The sequence below is a fragment of the Pelodiscus sinensis genome, chromosome 11 (genome assembly GCF_049634645.1).
Source record: "Pelodiscus sinensis isolate JC-2024 chromosome 11, ASM4963464v1, whole genome shotgun sequence".
NCBI classification, from domain to species: Eukaryota; Metazoa; Chordata; order Testudines; family Trionychidae; genus Pelodiscus; species Pelodiscus sinensis.
Genome location: NC_134721.1, coordinates 45,265,532 through 45,279,268, shown reverse-complemented (window position 1 = coordinate 45,279,268; position 13,737 = coordinate 45,265,532).

Here is a 13,737-nt window from a genome sequence, read left to right as displayed (position 1 = left end):
TCCACGATCTCCGCACTAGGCACAGGAAAGTGGCCGTCTAGGGCAGGAGAGCTGCCAGCCTGGCCACCCAGGACCAGGTGTGCATGAAAATCAAGGGGGTCCACTGAGACCCCCGACACTGAGCCCTGAGCTTACAATGGCCGTCCTGGGTCAGACCAAAGGTCCATCTAGCCCAGTAGCCTGTCTGCCCACAGCGGCCAACCCTAGGGACCCTGGAGGGGATGGACCGAAGACAATGACCAAGCCATTTGTCTCGTGCCATCCCTCTCCAGCCTTCCACAAACCTTGGGCAGGGACACCACTCCTACCCTCTGGCTAATAGGACTCCATGGACCCAACCTCCATGACTTGATCTCACTTCCCTTTAAACTCTGTTCTAGTTGTAGCCTTCACAGCCTCCTGCAGCAAGGAGTTCCGCAGGTTAACTATTTGCTTTGTCAAGAAGAACAACTTTCTCTTACTAGTTTCAAGCCTGCTACCCATTCCTTTCCTTTGGTGTCCTCTAGTCCTTCTTTATGGGATCTCAGGAAGAACTTTTCTGAATGCACCCTCTCCACCCAACCCCTGCTTTTACAGACCTCTATCCTGTCCCCCCTCCGTCTCCTCTTTTCTAAGCTGAACAGTCCCAGTCTCTGTAGCCTCTCTTCATCTGGGACCTGTTCCCAACCCCTGATCATGTTAGTTGCCCTCCCCTCTCCCAGCCTTTCTCTTCCCCTCTCCCACCTCCTTTTCCCAGTCTCCCCCAGTTTTGTTCAATAAAGACAGAGTCAATGTTGGAAGAAACGTTATCTTTATTTTGTACATCAAGAAGAAGGGGGGCTAGGGAAGGGCAAGTGGAAGGAGGTGAGGGAGGAATGGGGTACGAGCCCCCGATGGGGAGGACTGGGCTGGCTCTGCGGGCTTCTGGGGGTGGAAGCTCTCCTGCAGCCCCCCAATTACTCCCTCTCCCCAGATGGCAGCCTGCGGCAAGTGCAGCCGGGCTGATGGCCGAGTGGTGTGATGTGCCCAGTGTGGGCACTCAGGGCACTCCAAGCCAGAACTTCTTTGCAAGCGGGGCACCCCTTAGAACTGTGTGTCCGGGGTGGGGGTCGGGACCCTTTAAGCGCAGCCCTCGGCTAGCCTGAGACAGTATCTCCATGCTCTAAGTCCTCCTTTTATGCCCTGCCGGCACTGCTTCCGGCCATCCTTAAGCCCTGTTCAGAGTCCACTCAATGTGGACTTACTAGTTCGAACTAGCAAAACGCTAGTTCGAACTAGTTTTTAGTTCTAGATGCGTTAGTTCGAACTAGCTTAGTTCGAATTAACTAATTCGAACTAAGTTAGTTCGAACTAGCGCTGTAGTGTAGACGTACCCTTGCTTCTTGTTCTAGCCTCAGAGGCCAAGATGAACAAGTTTTCTCCCTCCTCCTTATGACACCCTTTTAGATACCTGAAAACTGCTCTCATGTCCCCCCTCAATCTTCTCTTTTCTAAACTAAACAAGCCCAATTCTTTCAGCCTTCCCTCATAGGTCATGTTCTCTGGACCTTTCATCATTCTTGTTGCTCTTCTCTGGACCCTCTCCAATTTCTCCACAGCTTTCTTGAAACGTGGTGCCCAGAACTGGACACAATTCTCCAACTGAGGCCTAACCAGCGCAGAGTAGAGTGGAAGAATGACTTCTCATGTCTTGCTCACAACACACCTGTTAATGCATCCCAGAATCATATTTGCTTTTTTTGCAATAGCATCATACTGCTGACTCATATGTAGCTTGTGGTCCACTATAACCGCTAGATCCCTTTCTGCCGTACTCCTTCCCAGACAGTCGCTTCCCATTCTGTATGTGTGAGACTGATTGTTCCTTCCTAAGTGGAGCACTTTGCATTTGTCTTTATTAAACTTTATTAAGGACCAGCCGCAGCCCCTGGCCGATTTAGAACTCAGACCGTGCCCACGTAAAAGCCATGCTGTCCCCACACTTTTAGTGCCTAAACTGTAACGTCTCCGAGGGCTGTCACAATCCTCACAGCCAGGGTCTGCTCCCAAAGTCCAAAGCCTGTTCCTTCTCCTTCTCGGGGAAGCGGAGAGGGAGAGGCTCCCTGGGGGTTTCTGCCTGCCATGGGGTGCCCCTCACCTCCCACGAGGGTGCTTTTGGCCGAGCGCTTTTGCCTGCTCTGGCTCGGAGATGCCTTTTTGGCTCCTCAGCCCTGCGACCACATCACACTCGGTGAAATACCCAACCCCTTCCGGGGGATGCGCCTAATGGGCCCACCCCGGGGCCCTCTGCTGACACCTCCCGGCTGGGCCCAGTTCACTCTCCCCGCTCCGATCCAGAGCGGTGCCTCCTGGGCAGACAGCCCCCTTTGCCCTAGCTGAGGGCTTTATCTGCCAATGCATGGCTCTAAGCAGCTCTCCCCACAGTGTCACCCCCCAAGGCCGGTCACTGACCCTGACTCCCTCTCCCAGAGGCTGGTGCTGCAGCATCTTATAGAGTCCTTCCTGGCCCCTGATTGGCTGGCTCCTTCCCAGCCCCTCTAGCCTCCCGGAGGACTTATCTATGGCTCTTTCTGGGCTCAGGGTCTTGTCCACCCGCTCACACTGCCCTTCGCCTCTACAGTGCAGTCTCCCTTGCAAAGGCCGTTCCCTGAGGTTAGCCCAGGGCAAAGTCCATTCCTGCTGGGAGGAACCAGGCAAGGCCCTCGGGGGGCAAAGTGGTTCCCTGCTGTTTGCTACGGTGCTGCCCTGTTTGTCCTGCCCTGCGCCCTGCCCGCACCCCTCGGCTTCGATGCCACCAGCCCGGCCTGTGTCGGTGAGAAACGGCCATGCCCCCTCCCCGGCCGTTTACACAGCTAAGGAGAGCGGCACACGAGGTGTGAGCCCGGGGCCATGCACGTCCGGGGGGACTTGCCCCAACAGGGCCAAACCGACGCCCCCTCTCTCGGCCGGGATCAGAGCGGGCCGCTGCAGGGCGTGGGGAGGGACCGCCGTGCCGTGGGAGCACGTCTGAGTGTGCATCCACGTTCTCACAACCGCCCAGTCGCTCTCACACCAGACAGAGCGGAGCACTGCCCAGGGGGACAGGCCGTGCTTTTATGGCTACACACAGGAACACATTCTTATTTGGACAAAGAACGCCCCCCCCCCCCCCACACACACACACCCAAGTGTCTGTTTCAAGGAGGGGCTGGCTCGGCTGGAACTCAAAACCCCGCCCATTAATTGTCATTCATGTTCCCGTTAATTCTGTTTCAAGGCAAAAAATGACATTTTGGAGAAAGCCAGCGTTTTCTGCGCGCGTGTTCCTTGCCGACAAAGAGCCACGGGGCCACTGAAATATATTTTGAGGACAATTTTTTGACCAGCTCCACTGTCCACGCAGACACGTACCAGAGGAGGAGAAATACTGGACACGGGCAGGCCAGTGCCAACGCGGACGTGGGCTCCCACGGCGCAGGGACACGCAGCACAGCGGGGGACTGGCATTCAAAGAGGGTGGAATGGTGAGCAGGGGCGGCCCTAGACTAGCTGCCAGCAACTGGCGCCCTGGGCGAACCATGCAATCGGCGCCCCCACCCCCCACCCCAAGGGCAGATATCGACTGAGGGTTTTGGTTCTGTGCTGAGGATGGAGGTCTGGGGCCGGGGAGAGGGAACGGGGGGCCAGTCGGGGGAGAGGGTCCCCTGCACCCGCCTCCTCCCAAGATCCCCCCCCCCCCCGAGAGAAGCCGGCGCCTGCCTCCCCCGGGGCGACCCCCCCTCCCACAGAGCAGGGGAACCCCCCCCGTTCCTCCTCCCCCGGGGCCAGCTCCCCCCCTGCGAGGCAACCCTCCCCCCCGTTCCTCCTCCCCCGGGGCCAACTCCCCCCCTGTGAGGCAACCCTCCCCCCCGTTCCTCCTCCCCCAGGGCCAGCTCCCCCCCTGCGAGGCAACCCTCCCCCCACGTTCCTCCTCCCCTGGGGCCGACCCTCCCCCTCCCGCAGAGCAGAGGAAACCCCCCCGCGTTCCTCCTCCCCCGGGGCGGACCCTCCCCCCACCGTGGCACAGGGGAAACCCCCCCCCCCTGCGCTGCCTCTCCCAGGACTTACCCCCCTCCTGGCCGCAGGGAAGCCGTGCTCCAGGTAATGGAAGGGGCAGGGTTTGGAATTTGGCCCCCCATGCAACTTGGCGCCCATGGCAGCTGCCTAGATTGCCTATAGGCACGGGCCGCCCCTGACAGTGAGACACTGTTGGGTGCGGACAGTTGCTGCCCACGTTGGTCGTGGCGGTGTTCCAGGCTGCAGGCTCCGGAGGGGGGGAGGGGGCGGATCCCATGGAAAAGCAGGTAGCTCTGTGCTCCTTGGACTTACGGGCAGCCAGGGGGCTCTACACTCGGCTCCTGCCCCAAGTGCTGGCTCCGCAGCTTCCATTGGCCACGTTGCCCAGCCAATGGGAGCTGCAGGGCTGACACTTGCAGACGAGGCAACGCACACAGCCGCCTGGCAGTGCCTCTGCCTAGGAACCGGAGGGGGGCTGTGTCGCTGCTTTTGGGAGCTGTTGGAGGCAAGCGCCGCATAGAGCCTGCACCCCAAGACCCCCCCGCGCCAGCCCTGATCCTCCTCCTACTTTCTGAACCCCTCATTCCCAGCTTGGAGCCTCCTCCTGTGCCCCAAACCCTCATCTTCAGCCCCATCCCAGATCCTGCACCCCAGCCGGAGCCTGCAGCCCCCCTGCCTCTACTCCCTGCCCAGCCTGGGGAAAATCAGCAAGGGTGGGGAGGGGAATGGATTGAGTGGGGGCGGGGGGCGGTTTTGTGAGAGTAGCTAGAGGGCAGCTCTACTTGGCCAAATAGAGCTTGCAGATCCCAGAGGCCAGCGTCCCTCCTCTTCCTCCTGACTAGCTCTCCATGCCCTTTGCTGCAGGATTGGCTCCAAGCTCCTGTGCGAGAGCGCAGGCGTAATTGACCAGGCATGCGCGACCAGCCCTATGGGAGCCTGCACGCTGCCCTGCCTGGTGGGGTTCTGGGCCACTGAGCTGGGAGGTCTGCCCAGCAGCAAGGCAGACCAGAGTGCCCAGCGGGGACCCCATGGGCCCTCGAACAGCCTCCCCCAGGCGTTTGCACTTGGCTGCAGAGGACACGATCGGCGTCAGTTTCCTGATGCCAGGCCCACAGCTGTAAAGTCTGGGAAATGCCATTTTCTGCCGAATCACACTATCCGCTGCTCTAGCCAAGACCCAGCTGGACTCCTGGCTCAAGGGGTGTGGAAAGAAGCCCGGGCCGAACTGTGGGTTTGGGGTGCAGAAAAGCCAAAGGGTTACTCCCTGGGTGAGATTGTTTCTCTGGCTACATTTCATGGTTAACACCCCCGCCGTGCCACCAGGAGATCTCAAAGCACTGCTCCAGGAAGTCAGGAGCATTCTCTCGCTTTTACAGATGGGGAAACTGAGGCACAGGGAAAGTGACACGTCCAAGGTCCCACAGAAGGTCAGTGGCAGAGGTGAGATTTGCACCCAGCTCTCCTGCAGTCTAGTCCACTGCAACTATAGGGCTACTTAGATCTGCCACATCCCAACTCCAGCACCGTGACAACCTAGTGGAAGACACAGCTGATCGATTTCACTCTTCACTCCTGGCCAGGCCTCGGGCAGGTGGCTAGTTCAAGCCAGCAGGGTTCGTGCGCTCCGAATACGGCTGCGGGGAGGGGTGAGAAACCGGTTTGGGTTATTGCCCTGGCATATTGTTTATATCACCGTGCATTCGCCCTGCTCCCAGGTGGTGGGGGAAGTCAATGACACCGACCACTAATTAGTTAATGCAATTTCAGAACATTATTTGCAATTATAATTCATCAGAAACCAGGCCTGATCTTTGCACGCTGGGGACGGGCTTCTCTCATTTGTTCCTGGAAAATCTAAGCCAATTAACTTTACACAAGGCAGAAACAAACACTGGTCACTGGCCCTGAAGGCGCTAGGTTTATCTCTTCGCTAAATCGCTCACCTCCCACATGCGTCATGAGCAGTGGTAGTCAGGCGGGGGGGGGGAGGTAGGACGGCGGGGGAGGGGGATGGCCTACGAGACGGGCCTCTTTGCAGTGAGGATTCTCCATTTCGGTAAGACGACAAGCCGGACGGTGACCTTGCTGCTGATTTGACCCCGAGGGGAGAGCAGGGTCAGGCCCCAAATACCTGAGTTCTGACCGGGCCGCTGCTCCGCCAGCGCGTCCCGAGCAGAACGCAACGGATCCCAGAACACCCTGGCCACGAATGTGCCTGCCCACGTGGTGCAGGTAAGCCCCATGCAAGTGTGGCTGCACGCCCACCTGGTCACACACACACACACCCCTATTCTGCAGCCAGGGTGACAGGGTGAAGGGAAAGGGACTGGGAAGAAGCCAGGCTCCCAGACGGATCTGGAGGCCTTCCCCGGGGAGCAGGGGTGTGTGCAGAACGGCGACCGACGTGCGGGCTGAAAAGAGTGCCCACGGCCGGAGGCGAGGGCCTCCGAAACGGACGATTTCACGGGGCCCGGGCCACGCTGGGCGGAGCTGCTTCCCGGGGGCTTCCCGAGCAAAGCGCAAATGGGAACGTTCGCGCCGGCGACCGGAAAAAGACGCGCTGAATTGGTTCGGCATCGTGGTCCCCCCCGCTGGCTGCTGTGCGGGGGATGGCAAGGCACCCCCAGTGCCAGCGGGTTGGGAGAGCGGGTCACCACAGGGGGACAGACGGCGGCAGATTCGACTCGGTGGAGGTGTCAGGCGGAGGGGGAACGTTTCTCTAGTTCAGGTCAACAAAGCGAGGATGCGGGGGGGAGGGGAAGAGGGGGGAGTAGGGTGAGGGTACCGCTGGGGAGCAGAGTCGCTCCCTGTCGCAGAGGGGCTGGTGCAAGCCCAGATACAGGGACGGTCATCAGCCATGCCCTCCACCATGGGACCTCCTCCCCAGGGGCGGAGCCTGGGCCAGGGGAACAGCCCCATCTGCTGCAGGTGCAGGGGTGGGGCTCATCAGGGAGCAGACCAATCAGGGCCCTTTCGGAGCTGCCGCTATAAAACCCCTGGACGTGGGCTATTATCGGAGCAATCCCCCCAGACCGAGACTGGAGCCTCCGAGGCTCTGCCCGGCAGCCCTGCAGTTAGCACACTGGTCCGGCTCCTCCGGGGGGAGAAGGCCTGGCCGTGTGGGTGGCCTCCACCCGGACAGGCCGGGACGGGAGGGCACACAACGCACAGCAAGAGGGAGGGAGGACAGGAACCCCCCACCACAACCCCCCGATGCTGAGAACAGATCAATCAGGAAACCAAAGGCCGTGCAGAGAGGAAACCCCTGGGCTGCCTGCGCACCAGCGGTAGGAGCCTGGTGCCGGACAAGAGGGACTGGAACTGGTGCGCAGAAGTTCAATCTGGCTGGTGTCCCTGGGAGCTGGTGGGACGGTTCCCGGGACTGGAACGTGGCAGCCCATGGCTACAGCCTGTTTAGGGAGGGGCTGCAGGGGAACAGAAATAGGTCACACCTGGCCCACCGGGTTTGGGCCGATCACTTAGCAGAAACCGAGGCTGGATCCATGTCCTGACAGATAAAGTGCAAGAGGAGCTGGCGTCTGCTACAGTCCCTCAGCTCACACCCGGGAACAGGCTGACCGCCTCGGTACGCTCCCGTCTATCGGTGGGTAGGGGGCAAACGCTGTGTGGTTACGGGAGACTGGAATCTGAGCGACACACACGGCAGGGCTCACACTTAGCATCCTTGGGATTGTTAAATCCTCTGACCACTTCCTAACTCAAAGGCTTGCATCCAGCAGGGCGGGGGGAATTCTCTGTTACACCCCTTGACAGATAAAGAGCACTGAGGCTGCCTATACACAGCAGCGATATTTCGGAGTAACTGACATGCCCAAATAACAGAGCGCCTCTACACTGCAAGCTGGTATTTCAAAATAACATCAAGCTGGAGGACTTTCTACTCCGACTTCCGGACGCCTGTAACCCTCATTTAATGAGGAGTAAGGGAAGTTGAAGGAAGAGTATTCTACCTCGGACTTCCCGCTGTGTAGACATCGCCAAAAGCCGAATGAAGCTATTTCAACTTCAGCTATGCCATTGACTTTGCTGAAGTGGCATAGCTTAGTTCTGCTTTAGCCCTGTGGGGTAGACGTGCCCGAAAAGTGAGGTACAAGCGATCCTGATTTGATAACATTTTAAATGTTCAAACAGAATGAAGTCCAGATCTGTAATTATATAGTTGGTTCTTTAAAAGGGTCAGTTTCACAAAGATGAAAACTATTTTGAGCCGAGTCAGCTGGGAGGAAGAATTTAATCAGAAAAACGTGACTGATAAATGTGAATTGCTTAGCAACAACATCTTATTAAATGCTCAAAAAGCCACAATTGAGGAAAAAGCCCGTTGTGGTTAAAGAGAGATTTGATTTCAAAGGAAAGGGACGGCATCTATGTAAAATAAAAATATACATTCATAACAAATGGAAGAAAGGAAAAGTTGATAGCAATGAGCATAAATCAGAAGTTAGGAATTGTAGAAAATTGAAAAGGGAAGCAAAGGGACACAAGGAGAAATCTATGGCCAGCAGTAGTTAAGGACAACCAGCAGGAGGATTTTTTTAAAGTATATTAGGAGCAGAAAGAATTCTAAAAATGGAATTGATCAGAGGAAAATGATAGAATTATCAAACTATAATGAAGAGACCAAAGTGCCCAGTAAATATTTGTTCTGTATTTGGGATAAAGCAGATGATGCATTCAGATGATAAAACGCTCCATCGCACAGGGATCTCAGAAAGATAATAAAGAGTAGCTACTAAAGTTAGACTTTTTAAGTCAGCAGGCCCAAACATCTCGCCTCCAAGAGTTCCGAAAGAGCTGGCTGAGGAGCTCACTAGCCCTTTATGATGTTGGTTTTTAGTAAGTCTTGGAATCCGGGGGATGTTCCAGGAGGCTGGAAGAGCAAACCTGTGCCAGTATTTTAAAAGAGTAAACAGGATGAGCCAGCTACCTGCAAGAAATCTGACATTATTCTGAGGCAAGATAAGGGAACAACTGATAGGAGATTCCACTAACAAAGAACTAAAGGTGGGCAATCAAATTAACACCAATCTACACAGGTTTATGGAAAACAGAACCTGTCGGACGAATGCTATCCTTTTTTGTATAGCAGCACAAATTTGGTTGATGCGGGTAATCGTGTTGACATTGTATATTTAGGCTTCTAACAGGTATTTGACTCGGTACTACAGGACAGTAAAGAACAAGACAGACATAAAATGAACAAGGCTCATATTAAATGGGTTAAAAACTGGCTAGCTAATAGATCTCAAAATGTAACTGCAAATAAGGAACCAGCCTCAGTCAGGTGTGTTTCCCGTGGGGTCCTGCAGGGATCCATTCTTGGAACGAGACTATTTAATATTTTTAGTAATGACCTGGAAGCAAGCAAAATCAGCACGGAGAAAGTTGGCAGGTGACCCCAAATGTGGGGGAGTGGTAAATGAAGAAGAGGACAGACCCTCAGCTACAGAGCGATCGGGATTGCGTGGTACGTAGGAGCCAAGCAACCAGTGCGTGTTTTGACACGGCTCACTGTAAAACGCGAGGAACAAAGCGCGCAGGCCAGACTTCCAGGCTACGGACCTCGCTGTGTATCCCAAAAAGACCTGGTGTCTCCTAGCGCGACGCTGTGGCTAGGAGAGCTCATGCGATCCTGGGATGCGTCGCCGAGGGCACCTCAGGCAGGAGCAGCGAGGTTGTTCTACCCCGGGAGACGCTGCCCGTTCCAGCCCATGCCGCGCTCAAAGGGCTGATCCCCGCCCAGGTCGTTTCTGAGCACGAGGCGACCGGTTGCGATGGCTGGGTCACAGGCGAGCAGGACAGGCGGCGGAGTGGTTCTCGGTTCAACGAGCCACACAGGTCAAAGCAGGACTTACAGCCGGGGGACGCGAGGGGACAGGATGTGACAACCCCAGTCCCCAGCGACTCGGCCTGAGGCTGTGCTCCCCGGGGAGGGGGACAGGGGCCGTGACCCACCCGTGTGAAGCAAGTCCCACCGACCGGCTAAGGGCGCCGTGCGAGACGGATACGTTGCTGGTTCGGCGGGGGGCTACCGATCACCAGCACGTGGCAGGCAAAGACGTGGCCTTCGGGGGCCAGTTCAGGTGAACGTTCTCCGTTCCCCGTGGACGTGGCGGACGTGGCCTGTGTGTTCACACGGGGCCTGGATGTGCCGGCTGCGGCAGACTTCTAGCCGGGGGATTGTCGGGGACTGTGGGCCCCTCACCAGCACTGGGGGGGGAGTTGCTTGGTTCACTCCCAGGATCCAAAGGAAGGGAATGGGTATTTGGGGAATCTGGATCCTGAGACTGACAGCCCCCAGGACCAATGGGAAGAGGCCAGTGCTCCAGGTCAGCCTGATTGCCAGGCGGGCAGGCCAATGAGGGAGTGAGGAGCCTGGGGAGTCCCACCCTCTGCGTGAGCTAAATTTCCAGGCCCAGCTCTGTTGGGGCGCGGAGGGCTCTGCCACACAGGCGGGAGGGAGGGGAGCCCTCGGGGGCAGGGCAGTGAGCACGGCCGGGGACGCAGAGCCTTGTGCGGACCCGTGGCACCGGGGTCATGGGGGGGCCAGGAGAGTCCTCACGATAGTGAGACCATCCCCCGCTGTCCCCGAGAACATGGAGGGAACGTCCAAAGCACCCCGGCACTGCCTAAGGCCAGCCTCTGTGGGGTCCCACATCGTGCCTCGGTTTCCCCCTGCGCCCGCCCTCCTGTGGCACATGTCGCTGGAGGGAGCCGTGGCCCGTGCTCTCCCGCACACTCTGCCGCGGGGCAAAGGGTGTGGTCCCAGAGAGCCTCTCACCCCCTGCACACACCTGTGGGGAGATGCACCCATCTGGCCCACGTCCTGGCTTCCTGCGCAGGAGCCAACGGGCTCACCTCAGTCTGCTCCCAGCCCAAGAGGCATCGCACCCGTTTCTACCTAGCCACGTGCCACAGGCCAGCTGTGCAGCGGGTGCAAAGGAGCAGAGACCGTCCCCATCACCGACTCACCCAGCAAACCTCCCAGCCCTTCCGCCTTGCAATGTTGCACTGGGAGGAGCCCACAGACTCACTGGTCCAGTGGCAGCTGCCTCAGTTTCTCCTCCGAGCCAGGGTTTACAGGCTGGTAGACAGCTCTAGAGCTCCACACAGGGGTTCACTCTCCGGCTGAGCCTCAAAATCCCCTGTCCAGGCTTCACTCTCACACAGCCCTGGCAGAAAATCAGAGCCCACGCATCCGCCCCAGGGCATGGCTGGGCACAGCCCTTCTGACCTAGCCATCTTGGGGCCTCACAAGAGCCTCTCGGCTCAGCAGGCAGGTCTCAGCTCCCACCGGCCCTGCTTTCCTGGGGCTGTCTCACCCTCTCACAGCCACAGAGAAGAGCCAGGCTGCCCCATGGCTACCAGCAGCCGGTGCATCGTTAACTGACGTGGCGCAGGGCTGAGTTAACGAACTGGCCTTTTGCAGCACTGGAAGCCCTCTGCTTCACCAGGCAGTGATACCAGCACAAATTTCTCTCTCCCTTCCACACTGCAGGGCCACACCTTTACCCAGTTCCTAGGGCTCATGGTGCAACCCTGTGAATTTACACACCCACTCTCACCCAATTCCTAGGGCTCAGGGCGGAACTTCCCACGGGTTGGCAGGGTCTTAGGCACTGAAAGAGCCTCACACAGTAATATCCTTATCCTCTATTTATTGACAATTCCCAAACAAGCAGAACACACGTGCTAAGCACACAGTGTCATGCTCACCAATCCAGGTACAGGCAGACTTCCCCTGTTGGCCAGGCAACGTCAGTCTCTCTGGATCTTAGCTGCTGCACGTCACGGTTGTGCAGGAGAGTCCTGGCAGCTCAGGTCTTAGGCTGTGTCTCAGAGGTGAGTTCTTCTTTTGGGTCTTCCCCCTTCTCCTTGGTGTTCCTTGTCTCCCTTTGGTCTTCTTCCAGCCTTTTGCTCCTTACCTCCTGCTTCTGTGACTTCGGATCTTCTTTCGGGTCACCTTCTTGGACCCCAGTTTCTATAATGAAATCTGAGTCCTGCTTAGCTAGACCTTAACCAATTACGTTAGTATCATTTTACTAACCAATCCTAACAAAATTACCTAACCAATCATACCCCGCCACCTTAATTGATTGACACCTAGCAACATTAATTACACAGCCGACAGAAACAGTTTCAAGCCAGTCATTGATCGCGCAGTGTAACAACAGGAAAGTGTAGTGACAATGATCGTAGAATGAGGATTCCACAACCTCTGGCCAGACACAACGGGGCGACTTCAGTTTTCTCTACCCATCCTGAGATCTGTCTCTTTATCTGGTGACAGTGGGGGGCTCTCAGGACAGAATCCCCTTCTCACAACCTGGCGTGACACTATTTTAGTGCAATGTAGATGCAATGGGAGGATGCAACTCCAGGCCTTACAGCTACTGGCTGCTGCTCTTCAGTCTGGCTGCAGAAGGGGGCTTTGCTGCCAGTGTGGCTTCAGGCCTTCCATCACGGTTACAGAAAAACCATATTGCTACTGCACAAGTTGTGGGACAATTGTGCGCCCTGAGGCAAAGCCACGTCGTCTGAGGCACATTAAAAAGCGACTGACTTCTTCAGACCCAAGTCGCTGTGATGGGCAGAGACTCCCACTGGCGCACGGAGAAACCTTTCCCGACCATCGTCTCGCTGGTTTCATTGGCAGCTGGGTCAGACTCCTGGCCATGGACATCACTAGGGCTTCATTGGAGTCAACGGGCCAGAGGCCCAGCTGGCGTCACTCAGGTTTGCTCCAGCGGAGCCACTCCTAGAACTGGCAAGGACCTCGCGAGGCATCGAGTCCAGTCCCCTGCCCTCCTGGCAGGACCCAGCGCCGTCTACAGCATCCCTGACAGGTGTCTGTCCGACCTGCTCTGAAATCTCTGCATGGATGGAGATTCCACCGCCCCCTTAGGCAATGTATCTCAGTGCTTGACAATTAGGAGGTTTTCCCTAATGGCCAACCTGAACCTCCCTTGCTGCAGTTTAAGCCCATTGCTGCTTCTCCTGTGCCCAGATGTTAAGGAGAAAAATTTGTCTTCTTCCTGTTTGCAAACACCCTTTTAGGTACTTGAAATCTGCTATCATGTTCCCCCCTCGATCTTCTCTTTTCTCAACTAAACAAGCCCAATTCCTTCAGCCTCCTTCATAGGTCATGTTCTCTGGACCTTTCATCATTTGTGTTGCTCTTCTCTGGACCTTCTCCAGTTTCTCCACATCTTTCTTGAAAAAAACTGGACACAACACTCCAGTTGAAGCCTTAATCAGCGCAGAGTAGAATGGAAGAATTATTCTTGTGTCTTGCTCACAACACTCCTGTGAATGCAGCCTAGAACCATATTGGCTTTTTTTGCAACAGCGTCACACTGTTGACTCCTATGTAGCTTGTGGTCCACTATAACCCCTAGATCCCTTTCTGCCGTACTCCTTCCCAGACAGTCGCTTCCCATTGTGTATGTGTGAAACTGATTGTTCCTTCTTAAGTGGAGCACTTTGCATTTGTGCTTATTAAACATCATCCTATTGACCACAGACCATTTCTCCAGTTTGTCCAGAGCAGTTTGAATTATGAGCAACCCCTCCCAGCTTGGTATCATCTGCAAACTTAATGGCTGTGTCTAGACTGGCCAGTTTTTCTGGAAAATCAGCCGCTTTTCCGGAAAAACCTGCCAGCTGTCTACACTGGCCGCTTGAATTTCCACAAGAACACTG